General features: G+C 38.1%; 1 long non-coding RNA gene across 1 annotated transcript in view; it reads left to right on the top strand.

Annotated features, from left to right (window-relative positions):
* The window catches only part of LOC118599153, a 26,809-nt gene extending 23,667 nt beyond the window's left edge, over positions 1 to 3,142 (top strand). The window contains exon 2 of the long non-coding RNA XR_004948451.1: positions 2,557 to 3,142. This is a non-coding gene — a long non-coding RNA (uncharacterized LOC118599153). The remainder of the gene's footprint in view (positions 1 to 2,556) is intronic.
* The last annotated feature ends 3,334 nt before the right edge of the window (positions 3,143 to 6,476 follow it).

The raw sequence follows: 6,476 nt of genomic DNA, 5'->3' as shown, positions 1-6,476 counted from the left end.
CGAGGAGCACGTTGGCTTTTCCAAATGCAATTTAATTTTCCATTTATGTCATCTGTTCTCTTGATTAAAGGCGTACACTGTACAAATTGGAAATAAAAAAGTATGAACAGTCAGGTTTATTTATCAAATCACAAGGGCTGGTTAATAAAATTGATTAATTGATTTGAATTGAGTTGAGCTTGACAGATTAATAATTGATTATAAAAATATAAATCGATTTAGCACATGAAGCTAAAGTCCGCTAGCTTGATGCCAACGTTTAATGGAATTTTCCATAGGACGGCTAATGCTAACGGTTGGTACATCGCTGACTAAATGAGCAAACTATTTTAAGGAAATATATTTTAAGAGTAAACCAATTGTGGTCTGTTTTTTGCTCACATTTCTTCCTTTTCGGGAATAAGGTGTAATACTATAGCGCGATCGCCACCTAGTGGCCAAACTGAAACGCCATCCAGGAGAGGCAGAACAATGTTTACAATGTTATTGATCTGAACATTTTTTTTAGAACTCCTCCCTTTAAGAAACCATGTAACACTGTATGATATTAACACTCAATATTTCACTAATAAATTGAATTGTATCAGATTAATATGAATATATTCAAAACATATTGTAGACTATTAATGTATTTCAAAACAAATTTGTATAAATGTGAGAACTCAAAATTGAATTGAAGAAACAAAAGAAAAAAAAAAAAAAAAAAAAATTGAATTGAATCGATCCAGGCTTTTATGAATCAAATCGTTTCTGGAATTTATAATCGATATCCAGCCCCATAAATCACCACATTTTGTAGCGGAAAATGGATGACACAAACACACAAATATGAATTGAAAGAAAAGGGAATTTGAGTGCACAAGTTTTGAGATCAGTTTCTATGCATTACGTGATGTTTAAATCTCTTCTATGGTTGAGTTTAGCTCATAAAAGTATGTGTTATTCATCTATCAACCAACTCTTCTCCTGCTCAACTTGTGATTGAACATCCACACATGCACTCTCATGCGTTGGTGCATGCAGACCACACACACTGCACACACATGTACTTTTCTCCGTCTGGTAGGGAGTCTGGACTGCTCCGACTGACTGCGCCTCACTGCCCTTGTGCAGTGGTGTGCCAGTTGTGCCTTCCCCCATTGCTGTGAATGCCACCATCTGGTGTGCCACGTGGACATCATAATCTCCCCTTAATTACATTAGCAGTGCAATCAGTTACTGCATTACAAGGCCGGGCGAAGAGCTTTTAAATCTTGGAGGAAATCATAAATAATTGCACTAAGTACCCGGCGCCAGATGTGCGTGCCAACTTGGCTGGTATGAGATAAATAGTAACCTCAGAAACGGTGTTCTGTATCCAGTCTGCAAACAGTTTTTGGCCGGTGTGATCCTGCCGTCCTTTACTCTCATCCCCATCGTTGTCCTTTCCATTTGGGTTCTTTCACTTTGTGTTAAGCCCCGCTGAGAGTCCAGGTCTCGGGGTGTTCTGTCATCCACAGCACCTGTTGCTGCCGTATTCCGCTGCTGTGTGACTGATGGCACCCAGGAAATAGTTTGTTACAAAGTGCCGTGTCTTGTCGCTATTCAAATTCATTACAACCCATTCAGTTACACTTGAGCTCATAACTAGATATTTTTCAGGCAGGAATTTGGATTAAGGTGAGCAAAAGAGAGCACGGCGCTCCAAAAATGAGACATTTTGTCTTTTGTCTCTGAGAAAATGTTGCACTTTACACTTTTTTCCCAGAGCAACCTGCAAGGAGGTCAAATAACGATGCTGCAGCCACCAAGACGCAGAATTATAACGAGCAGGAGGTATTAAATGATCGTTTTTTTCAAACACCATGAACACTATTTATGTTTCTAATGATTCAGTAACACATTCTGCAAAAGAAATAGTTCATGTTTTTATCTGGACCTTTGGGTCCCTCGCTGTACATGTTATAAAAGCTGTGGTGATAAAGTATACTGCAGTCTGCTCTAAAGAGCTTTAATTGCAGGTAAAAGACTTGTAAAAGGATAATATCTCAGTGCTAAGTGCTGTTGAATGTTGCATTTTAAGGAGCATGGAGTAAAATAAGTAAGAATGCTTTCCCAGATGATATTTATGACAGACATAAAAATCCAATTTGGGAATAAAGCTTGACAGCCCCTCTTAAAGGACGGGACAGGACTTTACAGCTGCACCGCTCTTGTTTTTAGGATCCGTGCCAAAAAGACCAGAAACTCAAGTACAGGGATGCTATTATCCTAATGGCAGTGTTAAAGCATCACCAAATTACCCTCACTGTTTAAAAAATAAAATAAAATATTGAATAAAAAACCCTCTCTGGGCACCTCTCTCCAACTTATTGAAATTATTTCCACGTGTTAACAATGCACACATTTGTTTTACGACCCCGCACACTGACTTGGTAATCTGGATAGCTTTGACACCTGGATAAAACTATTCAAATGTTACTCTGAAAATAAGATTTTTTTTTTTTTTTTAAAGAGGAAATCATCAAATTATTTATTAGTTCTTTGAAAACTTTCTATTCTTCTTCTGATTTATAGTTGCTGCTTTGATGGAGCGGCTGCATGGTGATGTACTGTAGTAGCTCCACAGCGAGAAGGTCCTGGTGCAGGCCTGTGATAGACTGGCAACTCGTCCACCTTTACCCAACAGTAGCTGGGATAGGCTCCAGCAACTCTGTGAACCCAAAAGGGATGCAGTAAGTTGGGAAAATGGATGAATGGATTATTATACTTTTCAAAAATATGTTCATTAGTAAAAAATCTCCTTGAAACTTGTTAAAATAGCACAAGTTTCAATGACCAAACTTTACCTTCTGCCTGTTTTTCAGTTGAAATGCTCTGTTTCTCCACATACAGAAAACAGAACACAGATGAGTTCATAACGATCATCATTTTGCTGAAATGTTCTTTTTTTCCATAAACAATTAGCCATTGTCTCATTGTCTGAAACAGTTGTTTCAGAATTGTCTCGCTGTTTAAGTTTAAGACCATCTTCTGGCCCAAAAAAAAACATCATTTTTGCCTGTTGTTACGCCCGATTTTAGTTTGAGGGATCTGGGGGCATAACTAAGAGAACTAAGAAAAATGTGTAACAAAAAAAAAAAAAAAAAAAGAATTGTCTCTATAAAAAAGATAACAAATTTATTTACAAGAAAAACAATCAAAGGCTTCAGGAAGCAAAAAGCTTCAGGGTGAACCAAGTCCAAAATGACAAACAAAACCCCACCTAACTTAAACCAGAAGACATCTCACACACAAAGATCCACAAAAATACAGATGTCCCACTCTGATACAAATAAAAAACACGATACACAGAACAAAGAAAAAAAACAAAACAAATACAGCCTCAGACATAACACTGTTTTGTTCTTTCTTAGAATATATTTTAGGGATCTTAAAGTCCCAATCTAATCATATTTGGACCTATTGTAAAAGCATTTCCAGTGTTTTTTTTTTTTTTTTTTCATGATTATACTGTTTTTTAGAATATAAAAATCTGCATGGTGATCTAGGACAAAGTTTCTGCAGAGCGGCAGGACTTAATGAACAATTAATTGTGGGCAGAGCTGTTGGCACAAAAGGAATTCTCTGCTTATTTCCCACGATTCCTTTGTTTACAATCTCTTCTGCTAGCTTACAGTCCTCAAAAGCTCAAATTATCTCTACAACAAAAAAGTGAGCTATTGATCAGTTACAGTTGTAAGCCAGGAACTTGTGGCCTGTTTTTTGTAGTTTGTACATAGCAATTTTTAGCATTTTCAATCTGATTTTTTTTTTATTTGCTCCACATTAACTGCAATTCAAATACTTTGAATCTATGCATGTCCTCTGTCATGAGAAAAATGCTTCAAGAACATGTTATTAAAAACACAATTTCGATTGGAGGGGGTCTTTAAAATGTTGGATTTTTGCATGTGCGTCTTAAATTTGATTCAAATAAATAAACTTTTGATTTTAGGTTTTTTCTTTTGTTTTCATTAAATTAATCTGATTCATTTTTGTTTGATGAAAAATTAAATTCTGTAAATAACGTAAACTTTCCTAATCAATATTTAATGCATGGAAATGGGAATCAAAGCCTTTTGCTGTTTCCTCTGTGTATTTCATCGTTGAAATGAGGAAAACTGCTTTTTAAAATATTTTAGACCTCCCACTATGCTACAATGTTTGTTCTTGTGAACTTGCAGGGGTTATAGATTCATTTAGAAATACTACTACTAGGACTCTTAACTGGAGATTTCTCTCAAAAAGCAGAAACAGTAGCAGGTGAGTTTGTGTCATCCAGATCTGCCTCCATGTAAATAAGACATAAATCCACAACAACCCCCCCACCCCTCAACAATCCATCATCTGCATGGAGATATTAATATTAAGGTGTACAATGTCCGTTTCAATTTTCTCACAATCTGGCCTTCAAAGTGCAATTTGAATGAATGGGTGTCTTTTCATCTAAACAATTTGAGGATAAAAACACAGCCAAGTGAAGAAAGAGAATTACAGATATTGACTAAATATGTCTTATCATTTATCATAATTTTTCTATCCACTTTGTCACGGCTTCAGCGTTTAAGCAAGATAGATGATTCAAGATGTCGTCCCCTCTTTTATACTCTGTGCTCCAGGAAGTGTGTCCAATATGGACTTACTTTGGCTCTTTTGTAATTCAGTTGGATTGCATTTGTCACTATCGAGGCTTTCCGCTCTCTCTCTGCGCTGCTGCAGGACATCTGGCATTCAGACCTTTAACCTGTACGGCAAAGCATGTGTTTTATTAGTGGCAATAAATCTTACCAATAGCAAATATTTAGAGGGCGGTGAGTCAATTTGCTTCATACCTGTTTTAGTCGACTAAGCAGTTGAAATGTATTATTCAGGGAGTTTTTGAAGGCTTCGCAATGTCATTAAGGTGTCATTAGGGGGTGTTGCTTGGGAAAGTGCGGTATTTGCTACCCTGCGTAACAGTGTTTGTTTTGTTTTTTTGCTGAGGTGGTCGCCTCAGCAAGGGCGGCCGCTAATGTCAAGGGGGAAGTATTCCCAAATGATGAGGTGGCAGGTGGAAGAAGGTCCTGCTCCTGCACTGACACCCACAGCATGAAAGTTCAGGAAAGTGCTGACTTCCCTATGAACCCGACTAGTATGAGCCATCTGCTCCTCTGCTAATTACTATTAGGAGAAATGAAACATTTATTGCTAATGAATCTTTAGAAAGGACGAGATCTATTGCCCAGTTTTTCTTCCAAGTCGGAAATTATGCAACTTGTAGGTTCTATAAAAGCATGGAACAAGAAAATATGACAAAATGTTTGTCTACACATTTTCACTCATAACTGTCATATTTGGACGTATTGTTTGGGCCCCTCCACGTCACTTTTTGACATTTTGCGTGTTCTCAACTCTTCTTTCTTTGATGTGCTGGCTGTTCCCATTGAATCAGGGGTCTCCAACCTCTGAGCCGTGAACCAGTACCGGTCCCAGGGCCGTTTGGTACCAGATGTGGAACTGGTACCAGGTTAAGGTACAGGATTCCGCATTCCGAGGGTTGAATACTCCTTGTCGGGAGTCAGCGCTCTGTCTCCCCCTGTGGTCAATGGCAGGAGCGGTCTCCAGAGAACTGACTGCACTTTATCTCCCAACAACCCTAGCTCACAGTTCCTGGATGTCACTCACTTGACTGTTTGCTAGAGGACACTTAATCACTTATTCTGAAGTATTGTTTGTGCCACTCAGCCTGCACACTGAGCATTTCATCCTGACCTAATCTCCTGTTCACCAGATCCTGCTTCGTCTTTGATTCTGCTTGTTTGCCGCCTGCCCCGACCCTTGGCTGGATCCTGACCACTCTGGTTTCTCTCTAATGCTCCAATGATCATCGCAGACCTCTGCCTACCTGATCTTGATTTAGATTCCTGGACTTTTCGCTGTATTAATAAACCTGCTGCACTTGGAACCAGCCCTCTGTCTGTTCTGTGACACCCCTGTTTAACGTATGTATTTTTTGCATGTTTGTGGTCCGTACCAAGCGGCCCGTGGACTGGTTCATGGTTGGGGACACCCAAAACATCAAAATGTGAAGCGAAGGGGTTTGTTGCCATTTTTTTTTTTTTTTTTTTTTTTAGTAAGGGAGTAAAAGATTCATTTAAAAAACTTGATTCATATCATAATTTGTGGTTGGCGAAATGATTCATAGTCAATATTGGTTCATTTTTGAACGATCCAATACACTGACCAAAAATTGATCCAGGATATCTTTAACCAAAACTTCAACCAGTGGGACTCTGATATTAATATCTGGTACTGAAAAGTGCAGGTGATTTTTTTCAGATTTCTTGTATTTCTTCCAAGATAATATAATTTAAATTAAATACATTTACAAACTAGGGGTGAAACAATTTATTGATTATTCCATTTCTATTCCTACAATTCAACCAGATAAATCTGTCTGAGGCAGAATCCAATCG

This window comes from Oryzias melastigma, linkage group LG9 (genome assembly GCF_002922805.2).
Source record: "Oryzias melastigma strain HK-1 linkage group LG9, ASM292280v2, whole genome shotgun sequence".
NCBI lineage: Eukaryota > Metazoa > Chordata > Actinopteri > Beloniformes > Adrianichthyidae > Oryzias > Oryzias melastigma.
Note: the sequence above shows the minus strand (reverse complement) of the source record. Positions and strands in the feature narration are given on the sequence as shown.